Here is a 14,801-nt window from a genome sequence, read left to right on the forward strand (position 1 = left end):
TTTGGTTTCCCTCAAATTATATCCGAAGGGCAGTTAGCTCCTTTGGCTACTTATATTCCTCTCTTTTGGGTCCCTGGAATATCTCTGATGCCTTTAGAGGAGGAAGGGGGAAATAAGAGGAATCAAAGTCATAATACAGTGCATGCACAACCCAAAGGGGCACACACCAGACGAACGCTTCCATCAAGGAAATGCATCTCCTCCAATCCAACCTAAAGCATAATTTGTGTATAAAGGGAGAAGAGCCTGAAAATCCTTCTTTCTTTCCAGCAACTTCAGTTAACACTACATGCACAATCAATTGTGCCCTAATGCTTATTTTGAAAACAAGGTTCCAATGTAAGTGATATGTTAGGGAACAATTTGAGCATAACACAAATCTCACATTTGCTTCGGCATGAGTTTGTGAGGAACACAAAGTAAACGCTGAATTATGCATAGCAATACATAAAACACACACATACAGGACTAAAACATCTGCCCATTACCCCAAATAACCACATGTACTGTGAGCCACACCTATTCATGTTACATACAACTTTCTGTTCGATTTCAGATAACCTTCCTTCCATCACTTCACAATAACCCATTTACTACAACCCTTCCGATGCCCACTTCTGCCAAAAAAAAAAAACAAAACAAAAAACAGGTATTTTTCAAGGCAAAGTGGCATATTTTTTGTAGTTTTATGTATTTCTTAAGTATTTATAAAACTGTGCTACTATTTTTATTAGATTTATATCTTTCTTCTATGTGTTCCTGATCAAGTTTTCGTGGTACCCGAAGGCCCATTTTCTCCCATAGGCTCTACAGTTTTTCTTGTGTGAATTTACACAGCACAGTGGTTTTAAGAACACAAATGTCACATTATAGAAATGACTATATAAGGCTCTGCTCTAGGCTTGGTGGAGAAAGTGGATAGAACCTGGGTCTATCTATTAATGACTTTCCAATATTCCTAGGAAATCTGTGTTTTTCTGAATCTCAAATTTCAAGAACAGTCAAGAAGATGGGAAAATGGGAGAAGATATTATAATTCTCCAGTGAGAATTAAAGTCTAACAAACAACATGGAGACATTACTGGCTCTGAGGAATCTGTTGACTCTGAGCGGGAAGTCAGAGCCAGAAACACTGACACATGGAATCAAAAATGAACTGTAACTGCAGGAACCAGGACAGCAGTAGATACAAGAGAAATGGTCAAGATCTAACCTGTCTGTCTGACTTGCAGCTGTTGACCATGTTATAAGAATTGTGTGTGGCTCTGCCAATGGTGATTCATTCTTACAAATAAAATAAATATTAATTTTTATATGCAGTCATATTCTTCTTTATACAAATTCCTTGAGTGGTGTTCCAAGAAATAAAAAGCTTGGAAGAAAATTAAGCTCTTAATTGTCTATTTGATTCTATGTTGTGCTGTTACCTTGGTAAGAAATACAAATATTATGTTATTTGAATACTACTTAATGATTTTTGTTGGTTTTCCAGTGTTTGAATATTCAGTGTAGGCTACAGCTCTTTGCAAATATTGTTTAAACTATCTGTTAGATATCCTTAAAAAAGTAAAGAGTATAACAAATGTTGAGCATATTTTAAGAATAACTTATGATTTGGGATATTCCTGAGAACTCCTAGGAATTCTGATTTCTTATTCCCAAATCCTAAAGACTATTATCTTCCTGGAATTTGGAAACCCTAAGCCCAGACATGGTCCTTGGCCAAAATAAAGCTTGGGCTGTAAGGAGCCCAAATGACATGTTTCTCAGAGATACAGTACAACCCTGAAAACTGGGTCCAATATCCTTGGAGCCATGCACAACTATTTCCACTAATTACCTGAGATTACTGGAATTAGAAGTCAAGATCAGTTTATTAAAATATATTTTCAAAAACACAGGCTTGGAATTTAACACATACACACAATATACACACACAGAGAGACGAGACCAAAAATATAAAAATATTCTTGCTTTTTTTTCATAAAAGCAGTCTCCCCTGGCCCATAAGTCCCAGTTGCAACCCAAATGATGATAGAGCTTTCCATTTTTCACTCTAAGCACACATCCAGCTCTTCGTCTATGTCCCTTAATTTCAGAGGAAGCATGCATTCTTCTTCAAGGCCCTTTCGAGGTTCACAACGGCACAGCTGCCATAAATCAAACACTGGTGGCATTTGTGAAGTTCAGGAAGAGCACTGCAAGTAACATTTTTCCCAACTTTGCTGAGAAACAGTCAAGTCTAGAGATTAATGAAATGAAATCTCTTCGACATGAACACGAATAAGGCTGCTAGAGCAGTTCTCTCTTGAAGTGATTTTTAATTGGTCTCTGAGAAGATTTAAGCCACATCCTCCAAATCCTGAGGGACAAACAGTCTTCATTCTCCCACCTGGAGGGATAGCCAAGGAAAAACTGCTTTCTAACCTCAGAGCTCTGTGAAAAGCTGACTAAAGCTGGAACATCTTGAAGGCATTGAAAGAAAATGAAGCAAACAAATGTACAATGAATCCAAGAAGAACCAAACTCATCTATGCCTTCTGGGCAGCAATTTTCCTTCCATGGGACAGAGAAAACCTATCATTGGTGATGGCTTGAGAGAGGGGTGGCATGATCTGACGTGTGCACTCTAGATTGAAAACTGACTTCTCTCAAACCTGCAGATGAACTAAGCTATGAATACATGGAAAGATACTGTATTTGTACAATGCAATTATCCAGAGAGATTTTTTCAAGATATACCGTAGAGTCATAAGAACTAGCACATAAAACTTCTAGAAGAAAATGTAGGGAAACATCTTCAATACCTAGTAATAGGAGGTAGCTTCCTAAACTTTACACTCAAAGCACAAGCAACAAAGGGAAAAATAGTTAAATGGGAACATCTCAAAATCAGATGCTTCTGCACCTCAAAAGACTTTGTCAAAAAGGTAAAGAGGCAGCCAACTCCATGGGAGAAAATATTTAGAAATCACATATTGGACAAAGGTTTGATATCCTGTATACACAAAGAAATCATACAAATCAACAATAAAAACACAAACAACCCAACTATAAAATGGGCCAAAGATACGAATAGGCATTTTTCTGAAGAGCAAATACAGATGGCTCAAAAGCACATGAAGAGATGTTCATTTTCGTTGGCTATAAGGGAAATGCAGATCAAGACTACAATGAGATACCACCTCATACATATAAGAATGGCTGCTATTAAACAAACAGGAAACTATAAATACTGGAGATGATGTGGAGAAATTGGGGCACATATGCACTGCTGGTGGGAATGTATTATGGTTCAGCTACTATGGAAGACTGGTGGTTCCTTAGGAAACTAAATCTCGAGTTGCCCTATGACCCAGCAGTAGCACTACTTGGTATATACCCAGAAGAGCTGAAAGCAATGTATCAAACAGACATTTGCACATCCATGTTCATAGCTGTATTATCCACAATAGCCAAAATATGGAAACAAACCAAATGCCCATCAACAGATGAGTGGATGAACAACATGTGGTATATATGTATGATGGAAAATTATGCAGCAGTAAGACAAAATGATGTCCTGAGGCACATGAAAGATAGATGAGCATTGAGGATATAATGCTGAGTGAAATGAGTCAGACACAAAAGAATATATACTGTGTGATTCTACTTTTATGACCATGGTAAAGGTAAAACCAGAGGCTTATAATACAGAATATAGAGGACTCAGAGATACATAGAAGCTAGAGATGGGTGAACAGTTAGCTAATGAAGTTGAACTTCAACGTAAGGGAATAGATACAAATGAAGGCAGTAGGTCTATAAGTAATATTACCATATTGAAGATGAACAAGATTGAACAGGGTTGTATAGACCTACGTGTCCCACTGATTAACACTAGAAATATAAATTAGTTCTTGCAAGAACTACTTCAAAGGTATGATTCATGTGCAGAGAGTGTTTAAGTCCAGGGTACAGGGGGAAAACTGCTGCCACATACTATGGGCTATGTTTAAAAGAAAACTTCAGTACTACCACAGCAACAACAGAGGTAAATAATGGGGGGGGAGGGATAAAAGTTAAGAGGTTTAGATTTCCTGTTTGGTGAGGGTGTGTTTATCGGTTTTCATTTTCTTGGAAACAATGGAATTATCTAAAAGTGAGAGTCTTGATGGACTGTAGCCTTTGGGTACTATACATAATCCCTGATGAATGCAGGTGGCTGAAGGCTGTACTGACAAGAAGTAAATGGCGAACAATGGTGTATGCTTATGAACCAGTGCTGCACTACTAGAAAAAAGGAGTGAAGTCGTGAGGTAAGTAATGACGTGAATGAACATGTGGGACATTTGGTGAGGTAAAATAAGCCAGAAACAACAGAACAACAATGGCATGGTCTCCTTTAGAAAATGCTTACAAGAAAACAGGGACCTAGATTGTAAGCTTTTATAGAAGACACACTTAGTCCTGAGTGGTAACTATTATTTTGAATTTCGAGAGGCTGTTTATATATATATATAAATATATATATACATATATATAAATATATATACAAAACCTGATATTTATAGATAAGAATGTAGCCTATCAGGTTGGGGTCAAAGTAAGTGAGAACACAGTGGTTAGAAAGACACTGTCTATATTTTAGAACCACACATACTCTTTGAGATCCCTGGAAGAAAGGTTTATTTGGTCTGCTACTAAAATTTTCTATAGCGCACAATCTAACTCAATCTATCTGTATAGCTCCTTGGAACAATTGAAACACAGGGAGCACAAAATAAGAAACAGGTTCTTTAATCCTGTATAGCCTAATGTAATGCCTGGATACATCCTAGAGCATATTAAGCAGATAATCAAAACATATTGGCAAAGTCCTTTGAGGGATGGGAGAAAATATATGGAACTATTAAACTTTACCATCAGAAAATCCCCTGATACTGTGTCAAACTTTAGGGACACCCAAATCAATAGGCCATGCCCTTGACCTTGAGGTTACTCTTGTGAAGCTTATGTAGGTAGTGGAGAAACTTAGCCTACCTATAGGTCTGCCTATGAGTTACTTCTGGAGGACCTCTTTTGTTGCTCAGATGTGGCCTCCCTCTCTCTAAGCCCAACTCTGCAAGTGAAGTCATTGCCCTCCCCTTACACGTGACATGACATCCAGGGGTGAAAATCTCTCTGGTGATAGGGGAGATGACTACCAGGGATGAATCTGACCCTGGCACTGTGGGATCAATAATTCCATCCTGACCAAAAGGGGAAAAAAGTGTAACTAATGAAGTATCAGTGGTAGAGAGAGTTCAAATAGAGTCAAGCGGTTACCCTGGAGGTTGCTCTTACGCAAGCTTCAGTTAGACCCTTCTACCTATCATAACCTGCCAAACTCCAACCAGGACCATTCCAGCCAATCCCAAAGTACACCAAGGCCAACACATAACATTCCACAAGGGTTCCATGCAAACTAGAGTAATTTTTCCAGAAACCTACAACCTCCACATATGGCCCTGGACCGCGTAAGTCCTGAAACCCAGAGGGCACAGCCTCTTCAGATGGAACATAGTTCCATCTCCCTACCCCATATTAGTGACAGACTCTTTCAACATGAAAAAGTTAGAAGGGCCGTAGTCCAAACACCCTTAACGAAAGGGATGTAAAGGTCAAAGGTGATGGTGGAGTTATACAGAGAAGATAGGATTTAACAAATGAATATGATTGCTGAATCATTAAATTGATATCTCTTTTAGTCTCCAGTATCTTAGAGCAGCTAAAAGGAAAAACCTAAAATTGTGGAATTGTAGCCCATGTCAAACTCTGAAATAGGTTCTACAACTAACTGTGGTGCTGTGCTTTGAAATTTATTGCTTTTTTGTATATATTATTTTTCACAAAAAAGAAAGAAAAAAGTCAATTGTGGTGTTAAAAAAATATTTAAGCCTTCTAGCTTCCTATATACTGGAGCAGCTAGAAGGAAAAATCTGAGATGATTGTATGTTAGCCCATGACAAACTCTGGGATCTGTCCTGTAACTATTTCTCGCAGTGCTTTGAAAACTATTGCTTTTTTCTTTCTTTACTTTGTATATGCTATTGTTCTAGTTTGCTAGCTGCCAGAATGCAACACACCAGAGATGGATTGGCTTTTAATAAAAGGGGATTTATTTTGTTAGTTCTTCAGAGGAAAGACAGCTAACTTTCTACTGAGGTTCTTTCTTACGTGGGAAGGCACAGGATGGTCTCTGCTGGCCTTCTCTCCAGGCCTCTGGGTTCCAACAACTTTCCCCAGGGTGTTTTCTTTCTGCATCTCCAAAGGCCTGGGCTGAGCTACTTGGGCTGAGATGACATATGCTGAGCTGCTTGAGCTGTGCTACATTGAGCTCTCTCATTTAAGTACCAGCCAATTAAATCAAACATCATTCATTGCAGCAGCACGCCTCCTAGCCAACAGCAGAGGTAATGAGCAACAGATGAGGTTCACATGCCATTGGCTCACTCCACAGCAATAGAACTAGGCACCTTCACCTGGCCAAGGTGACACTTGAGTCTAACTACCACAGCTATATTACACAATAAAAAAATTTTTTTTTAAATGAATAAAGTTTCAGTGGCTGAGAGACTTCAGAGTTCAGAGGTTATCCTGGAGATTATTCTTATGTGTCATATAGTCATAAACTTATGACACATAGTTTATGGTATATAAATATATACCATAAATATATACCAAAAATATAGTTTATGGTGTATTGGAGTGGCTAGAGGGAAGTGCCTGAAACTGATGAACTTGTTCCAGTAGCCTCGATTCCTGAAGGTAACTGGATCACTAAATAGCTTTTATAGTGTGACTGTGTGATTACAAAAACGTCATGTCTAATGCTACTTTTGTCCAGGGTATGGACAGATGAATAAAAAAATATATGGATAAAAATTAAATAAATAACCTGGGGAGAGAGAGGGTAAAAATTGGGTAGATTGAAATACTTGGGTCTATGAGACGGAGGGGTATGGGATGTAGGAGTTCTGTTTTTCTTTTTATTTCTTCTTCTGGAGTGATACAAATGTTCTAAAAATGATCATGGTGATAAACACATAACTATGTGATGATATTATGAGCCACTGATTGTATAATATGGCTGGACCGTGTATAGGTATTTCTCAATAAGAATATAAATTAAAAATGCAGAGGTGAATGTGTCCGTGAAGCATATATGGCAAAATACTAATTACTGTATCTGAGTGGTATGTACATGGCTATTCATTGTACTGTTTTTTTCTATTTTCTGTATGTCTGAAACATATGTAATAAAAATGTTTATCTTAATGAAAAGAAAATACAACTTAAATTCAATAAGCAATATTGAGTTGAATTTGAAATTCAAATCGCCAAAGTTTTTTTGTTTGCTTGTTTGTTTGATTTTGTGCTTGTGTTTTAACCAGTAGATCTTTTGGGCCCCTGGTAAGTCAAGGGCTAATGAGGTACAAAGGCAAAGGTGGCTTCTATAAATAGAATCTTATTATTTCTCCCTCTCTCTGCCTAGCTGGAGAACAGTAAAAAAAAGAACCAGGAGGAGAGCAAAGTACCTCTCAAATGCCTTGGGCACTGCTGGTAAGAAATGAAATCGAGTCCAATGAACAGATACCCAGTCCTTCTAAGGTTTAACGGGAGGACCAATGGCTTTACTAGGCTTATAAAATAAAGATTTCTGAAGTCAATATAGTCCACCTCGTGATGACTTGCTCCAAGTTTTCATCACCCTTTGGGTGTGGCTCTGACAAATGAACTCTATACAATAGGTAGGTAGGGGGTCTTATACACTCTTAACTTATGATAAAAACTCCCTGCTCCCACGAATTATTCTTAGTTACGAATACAGACCATTTTTCTCTGAGCAGTCTTTCAATCCCAATTTATATTTAACTTCTTTGTCCTATATACTATTGAAGAAAAACCCCATGTACAAAAACTATCTTAATAAAACTGATAACTTCCTACTTTACAATTTTCCTATGAAACAGTCCATAATTCTAAGCAATTATATTTCTACATTACTCCTGAACTGATGGAGTAATCATAAAGATGGATGGTAGGAAAAAAGTGGAAGACTCCAACAATCCAGGATTGTCCCGCAATTCCACTGCCTGCCACAAACCAGAATCTGCATTAAGAAACAAAAAAGCAAAAACAAAAACTCCTAGTGACTCACTTGAGCTCCTTTGGATAAAAAGGCATGAATATGTGAAGAAAGGAACAGGAGAAATGGGAGCCTGAGTTCCAGTGTCAACTCTACCTAACCAATTTTATGAATTTGGGAAGCTGGTCAGTCTCTCGATGTTTCAGTATTTCATCTGCGAAACAGTGGACGATGGTGAATGATCTCTCAGTTTCCTTTACAATTCTGAAATTTCGTGAAGGCTGCATTATGTCTTAACATAACACCTCAGCATATTTTAAATATGAATGCTGGTTTCAATGGTAGCCATTTTTAAATTGCTGTTGACCTCACGGCATTCCTGACACTGCTGCCATTGCCTGAAAACTTGGCAAATTAAAGAAAAAGTTAGACAAAATTTGCAATGACTTGGCTGATATTAGGGATGGTACTGGACATGTCTTAGGGATGGTACTGGACAACTGCACTTTCCAACATTTTAGTTACAAATCACCTAAAGACCATTGGAAGAAGGATTGGAAAAACTGGTCATAGTTAAATGGTTTCTGTCGATAACTTCTGGTAAGATGGAAAGAATGCCAAAAACAAAACTTGTAAATAGCTTTCTGCATCTTAAGAGAAAAATCCTGGAGGCAATAGTGAAGCACTCTTTAAAAAAATGCTGCAACACAGAAACTCTTATTGGCAGAGAGCCATGTTCTGGGGGGAAATACAATCATTGACAAAATGTTACAAAATATTTCAAGAGTCAACCTCTGAATTTGAAACTGAAGGAATACTTAAACCAATTTATTTTGTTTATATGTTTCCTTTACTCCATATGCATTTGAGTGATAAATGATAAGATTTATCTCTAAGTCTAAAAGAGCTCTTGCAATAGGTATCACATATATTATAATATAAAAAATAGGATACAATATGATGTAATATAAAATACAATACTGTATCATACCATAACATATTAGATTAGATCATACCCATTGCCAGACAAATTTTCATGCTACCACTAAAAAAGATAAAAATGTCTTCATGTTACCTGTGATGTGTTTTTCTTTCCAACTGGTGACACGTGCTGCAAAGAAAGAAAAATTTTGAAAACTCCAGTCAGCCATTGAAGGTACAGACCTGTGTCTGGGAGCTCATAATTCACTACTCATGGACCCTACCAAAATTTCTTAAATCCTAAAACTGTGAACTATTGCTAGAGAAAATATGCCCAGGCCAGAGAACAACTCATCTGATGCCTACTATAATAAAAACAGTTATCAACAAAAAACCCAACCATTTGGTTTATGAAATAGAGGAGGCTTCACTAAGACTTTTTAGTTCTAGCACCTAGGACGTGTCTTTACATTTGCTTTAGGCCTTGGATTTAGTTCACAAAAACTGAACATGGCCACTAAACCTTATGAAACGTTTTTGTTTGTTTTCCTCCCCTTGCAGCCTGTGAAACTGGATGTACAGGGTGAAAACTGGTGATTTCACCAGCATCCATTTCTTCCTCTTCCAACAATATTACCTGGCTTCCCTTTGTGGAATTTCTTCCCCAACATTCACCCACTGCTGTTTTAAAAAGAATTAAATTAAATCCTAATTGACCTGAGCCAAGTAGAATAGTCCAGCCCCTTGGCCACAGTGATTAATTAGTTCAAAGATTAGCGCATACTCCAAGTCTAAGGTAGTGAGACCTTAACTGGAGCTTCTGGGAAAGAGAAGGACTTGCTCTTCCTCTGGCATCAGAATGAGGATGCAAAAACTTCAGTCGGCTCCAGCCACCTTACTAAAGCAACACACAGAGGAAGTCAAGCTGACAGGTCTCTACTGATCATATTGTTTGAACCCTGAGTCAAGTCACTCCTCTGGACTTCACAATTACATGAACCAAGAAAATCATGTTTTGTTTAAACCATCTTGAGGCACTTCTGTTTACAACATGAAAAGTCCTACGAGATGTAAGATGGCTTAGTTGCATCTAAGATAAGAATACATTTAATATCTATTTTCTTACTCATTTATTTTTTCTTTTTAACTTTTTTATTGTACAGTATAACATATATACAAAGCCAAAAAATAAAAAAGCAACAGTTTTCAAAGCACTCTTCAACAAGTGGTTACAGGACAGATCCCAGAATTTGTCATGCGCTACAATATGATCTTCTCATATTTTTCCTTCTAGCTGCTCCAGAATATAGGAAGTTAGAGAACTTAAATATTTTTTTATCATCACAATCGACTTTTTTCCTTCTTTATTTGTGAAAAACAACATATACAAAAAAGCAATAAATTTCAAAACACAGCACCACAATTAGTGGTAGAACATATTTCAGAGTTTGACATGGGTTACAATTCCACAATTTTAGGTTTTTCCTTCTAGCTGCTCTAAGATACTGGAGACTAAAAGAGCTATCAATTTAATGATTCAGCACTCATATTCATTTGTTAAATCCTGTCTTCTTTGTATAACTCCACCATCACCTTTGATCTTTCCATACCTCTCTTTAGGGGTGTTTGGGCTATGGCAATTCTAAATATTTCATGTTTGAAGGGTCTGTCACTAATATGGGGTAGGAAGATGAAACTTCCTGATGTCCTGGAGAGGCTGGGTTAGGTTTCAGAACTTATCTGTACTGGCAACCCATCTGGAGGTTGTAGGTTTCTGAAAAGTTACTCTAGTGCATGGAACACTTATGGAATCTTATATATTGCCCTAAGTGTTCTTTAGGATTGGCTGAAGTGGTCCTGGTTGGGGGTTGGCAGGTTATGATGGGTAGCAAGGCCAAACTGAAGCTTGCATAAGAACAACCTCCAGAGTAGCTTCTTGACTCCATTTGAACTCTCTCTGTCACTGATACTTTATTAATTACACTTCTTTTCCCCATTTTAGTCAGGATGGAATTGTTGATCCCATGGTGCCAGGTCCAGATTCATTCCTGGGAGTAATCTTCCATGTCATTAGGGAGACTTTCACCCCTGGATGTCATGTCCCACATAGGGGGGAGGGCAATGATTTCACTTGCAGAGTTGGGCTTAGAGAGACTGAGGCCACATCTGAGCAACAAAAGAGGTCCTCCAGAAGTAACTCTTAGGCATGCCTATAGGTAGTCTAAGTTTCTCGGCTACCTACATAAGCTTCACAAGAGTAAGCCCCATGATCGAGGGCATGGCCTTTGATTTAGGTGTCCCTAAAGCTTGACACAGTATCAAGGGATTCCCTGATAGTAAGGTTTAATAGTTCCATATTCTTTCTCCCATCCCTCAGGGGACTTTGCCAATACTTTTTGATTAACTGCTTAATATACTCTAGAATGTATCCAAGCATTGCAATAATCTATACAGGATTAAAGGACCTCTTTCTTATTCTGCGCTCCCTGTGTTTCAACTGTTCAAATGAGCTATACAGATAGGTTGAATTAGGTTACGCCTTGCAGAAAATTTCAGTTCCAGACCAAACAAACCTTTCTTCCAAGGGTCTCAAAGAGTATGTGTGGTTCTAAAATATAGACACTGTCTTCCTTACCCCTATGTTCTGAATTACTTTAACTCCAATCTCTTCAGCTCATTCTTATTTCTAAATATCAGATTATATATATAAAACAGCCTCTCAAAATCCAGAAATAATAATCACCACTCCAGACTTAATGTGTCTGCCCTAAAAGCTTACAATCTAGGCCCCTGTTTTCTTATAAGCATTTTCTAAAGGTGACCATACCATTGTTGTTCTTTTGTTTCTGGCCTATTTTGCTTCACAAAGTGTCCCACATGTTCATTCACATTGTTCTCACTCACTTATTTTTTAAGAATTTACAGAAGTAGGAGCAGTAGAAAAATGAATACTATTCAGACTCTAATCCTCAAGAAGAACAAGGTAGATATGTGAATCCATACAATATAAATAACTGCAATAGTAGAAGGTACTGTGGGGAACACAGAGGATAAAGTGACTATTTCAGACCAAGAGGTTTGGAAAGCAAGGAAGAGTGGAGATGGGACACTGTGGGAGGAGCAAACAGAAGTTGCAAAGGCCCTTAGGCATGAACTGGCCTTGTTCTTCTGGGGAACCAACAAATGTCTGCTATGGCTTACATGTGGGTTTCAAGCTAAGAGCAGAGAGATGTGGCTGGAAAGGAAAGTTGGAATCCAATTATGAAGGACTTTGTACGTTTGGTCATCAGAGACTTATGAGTGGGGACTAACACTGGCAGATTTGAATTTTAGAAAAATGCAGAAAACATCCACAAGTGGCAACACAAGAGGGCATTATCTAATAACCGGAATTTGCCTGGTTCCTTAAGATCCTCATTTGAGCCGGTGTTGTTCTCGTTACACTAGACTTGCTCTTCCTCCCCCACTCTGCTGCAAAGAGGGATTATAAGGTTGATGCTGACAGACTCCTGCACTTTTGTACATTTCTGATATTCATCTGTGCTCTGGAAGATGGCTTGAAATTCCCCATGGAGAGTGCAGACAGAAAGGTCAACAATTACACAAAATGAATAATGGGCTTGAAGCAATCAGGCCATGCAGCTGCTGCAATGAATTCTTTGAAGCCGGCCTGCCAGGTGTCTGCATCTCTGCCCAGGGGCCCTGGCCAGGCTTCCATGGCCAAGCCCGTAGTTAACTAGTATTCCTAGGCAGTTCGAAGAGATCCCTAATGGAAGCTGAGAATCCAGAAAGGCCATAGCTCTGGGCAAGGAGGAAGGTCTTCTTGATGCTTCCTTGGAAGTTCAGGGAACGACCTGTTCTCAGATATAAGGGGTTGAACAATGGGCCAAGAGTTAAAAACTCCAGCCAGGGGACAGCTAAGCATCCATGCACAGCTACAAAACTGCCTAAGGTCACCTTCTGTTCTTGGAGGACACCATAGAATGTAGAAAAATCAGTAAAGCAGGACGACTTTAATGAGAACCTACTACATGAAAGGTGATGTGGGGAGTACGAAAGTGAATCCCACATGGGGCCCAGGAAAAAAACGGAATTGGCCAATGTGTACCAGATGAAGAATGGCAGAGCTTTAGTGAGGCAGGCAGGGAACTGCACACATGCAAACTATAGCATCTGTTGTAATCAATAGCGATTCCACAAGGAAGGTGACATCCCAGCTAATGAGGAACTAAGGACCAGGGAAGTGAATGATCCACGGTAGGAGAGGAGGCCCTGGGACCCAGGTCAGTCTGATTCCAAAATTGTACCTCTTTCTAGTCTGCCACCTTTAGGAGGTAAGTCCCAGCTTTTGAACGAGAGTTATGGGAATTTCATCAAAACCCCAGTACAAGGAAGGGTAAATCTTCCTACAATGTCACCAATGAAAAATTGGGTGCAGGTAAATTATTTTTTCATTAAAAGAAACTCAGTTCTCTTTTGGCCTGTGATGTAAACTTCACAGGCATTTTTAAGAGGAAAAAGTGGACTTGAGGTTATACCAGGAGGATTCTGAGGGCTTCCCTTGGCAATGTGGTGATGGCAGTTTTTGAGAGGTATCAATATAGAAGACGAAAGGGATATGGCTGGCAAGGTAGGACGCAGTGAGGTGGAGAGGACCCTGAATCCCAAATAGAAGACATGATGCTCTGAGGCCATTCTCTGCCCTCTCCCCACTATTCTGTGCCCCAGAGCTCATCATCAGGCTCCCTGCCCTCCAGCATCCAACTGGGTTTGGGAGAAAGAGAAGAAAGCTCAGTAGAGCAGAGGGCAGTGAGGAGTCAAGTCAGAGCATTTACTCCCCATTTCCTCACTGCTGGGTGCCTGCAGATTGGGTTTTCCTCTCTACTGAAGGCCACAGCTGTTTAGGCACCCATTCTATATAGCTCCTGCCTCTGAGTTCTGCTCATTTTTCTTTCCTTTCACCCTTTAAGTTCCAGAGGTAGTAATGTCTTCCCAGTGCTCCCATTCCATGGATCTTGAACCATCTCCTATTGGTTTCACTAAACTGTAAACAGCCCCGTTCAGGGCTAGCTTCATAGAAATGTGACTTGTGAAGTCACAAGGGACCCATGTTCAAAAGGGCCCCACACTTGGTTTAATATTCTTGATATTCTTAACAATTTTTATAAAAGGGGCCCACATTTTCATTTTGTACTGGGCCCCATAAATTATGCAGCTTGTTCTAATCCCTTTATTAAACTCTCTTAAAGTACTCAGTACAAGTGTGCCATCTGCTTCCTGCATGGCCCTGAACCTCTTATGCCAAGGGTAACTGATTTCCTCATAAAGAGGTAAGGATTTTCCTTTAAAGAATTGCTCAGGGAAAAGACTCAGGTGTTACTACTGGGTCAACCCACCCACGGGACAGGAACAAAAATCAAGACCATGGAAGGCAGCAAGTGGAGGCATGGGCTCTGGACTCAGGAGGTAGAGGTTCGAGTCCTGGCAGCATGACATATTAGCTCTCAGAAGCCACTTACCCTCCCTGAACCTCAGTTTCCTAATATTGCTAACACCCTGCCTAATTCAAGAGACATTTTGTCAACCAAAAAAGCTATAGACATGTGCTAATCCTTGGTAGATAATGGGATGTTAAATAAATACTTGATTTGGGGGAATCATCTTGAATTTAGACTCAAGACAGACCATAACCTTGGGAAGGGTATGGCATATAGACAATAATCTACCCATCAATCCTTCTGTCCCAGTGCTTCCTAGAAATCAAGGATGT

General features: G+C 39.1%; 1 long non-coding RNA gene across 1 annotated transcript in view; it reads right to left on the minus strand.

The window, feature by feature from the left end:
* Positions 1-9,174: 9,174 nt before the first annotated feature.
* The window catches only part of LOC143661044 (uncharacterized), a 98,630-nt gene continuing 93,003 nt past the window's right edge, over positions 9,175-14,801 (minus strand). Inside the window, exon 5 of the long non-coding RNA XR_013164396.1 lies at positions 9,175-9,221. This is a non-coding gene — a long non-coding RNA (uncharacterized LOC143661044). The remainder of the gene's footprint in view (positions 9,222-14,801) is intronic.

The sequence above is a fragment of the Tamandua tetradactyla genome, chromosome 2, assembly GCF_023851605.1.
Source record: "Tamandua tetradactyla isolate mTamTet1 chromosome 2, mTamTet1.pri, whole genome shotgun sequence".
Taxonomy (NCBI): Eukaryota; Metazoa; Chordata; class Mammalia; order Pilosa; family Myrmecophagidae; genus Tamandua; species Tamandua tetradactyla.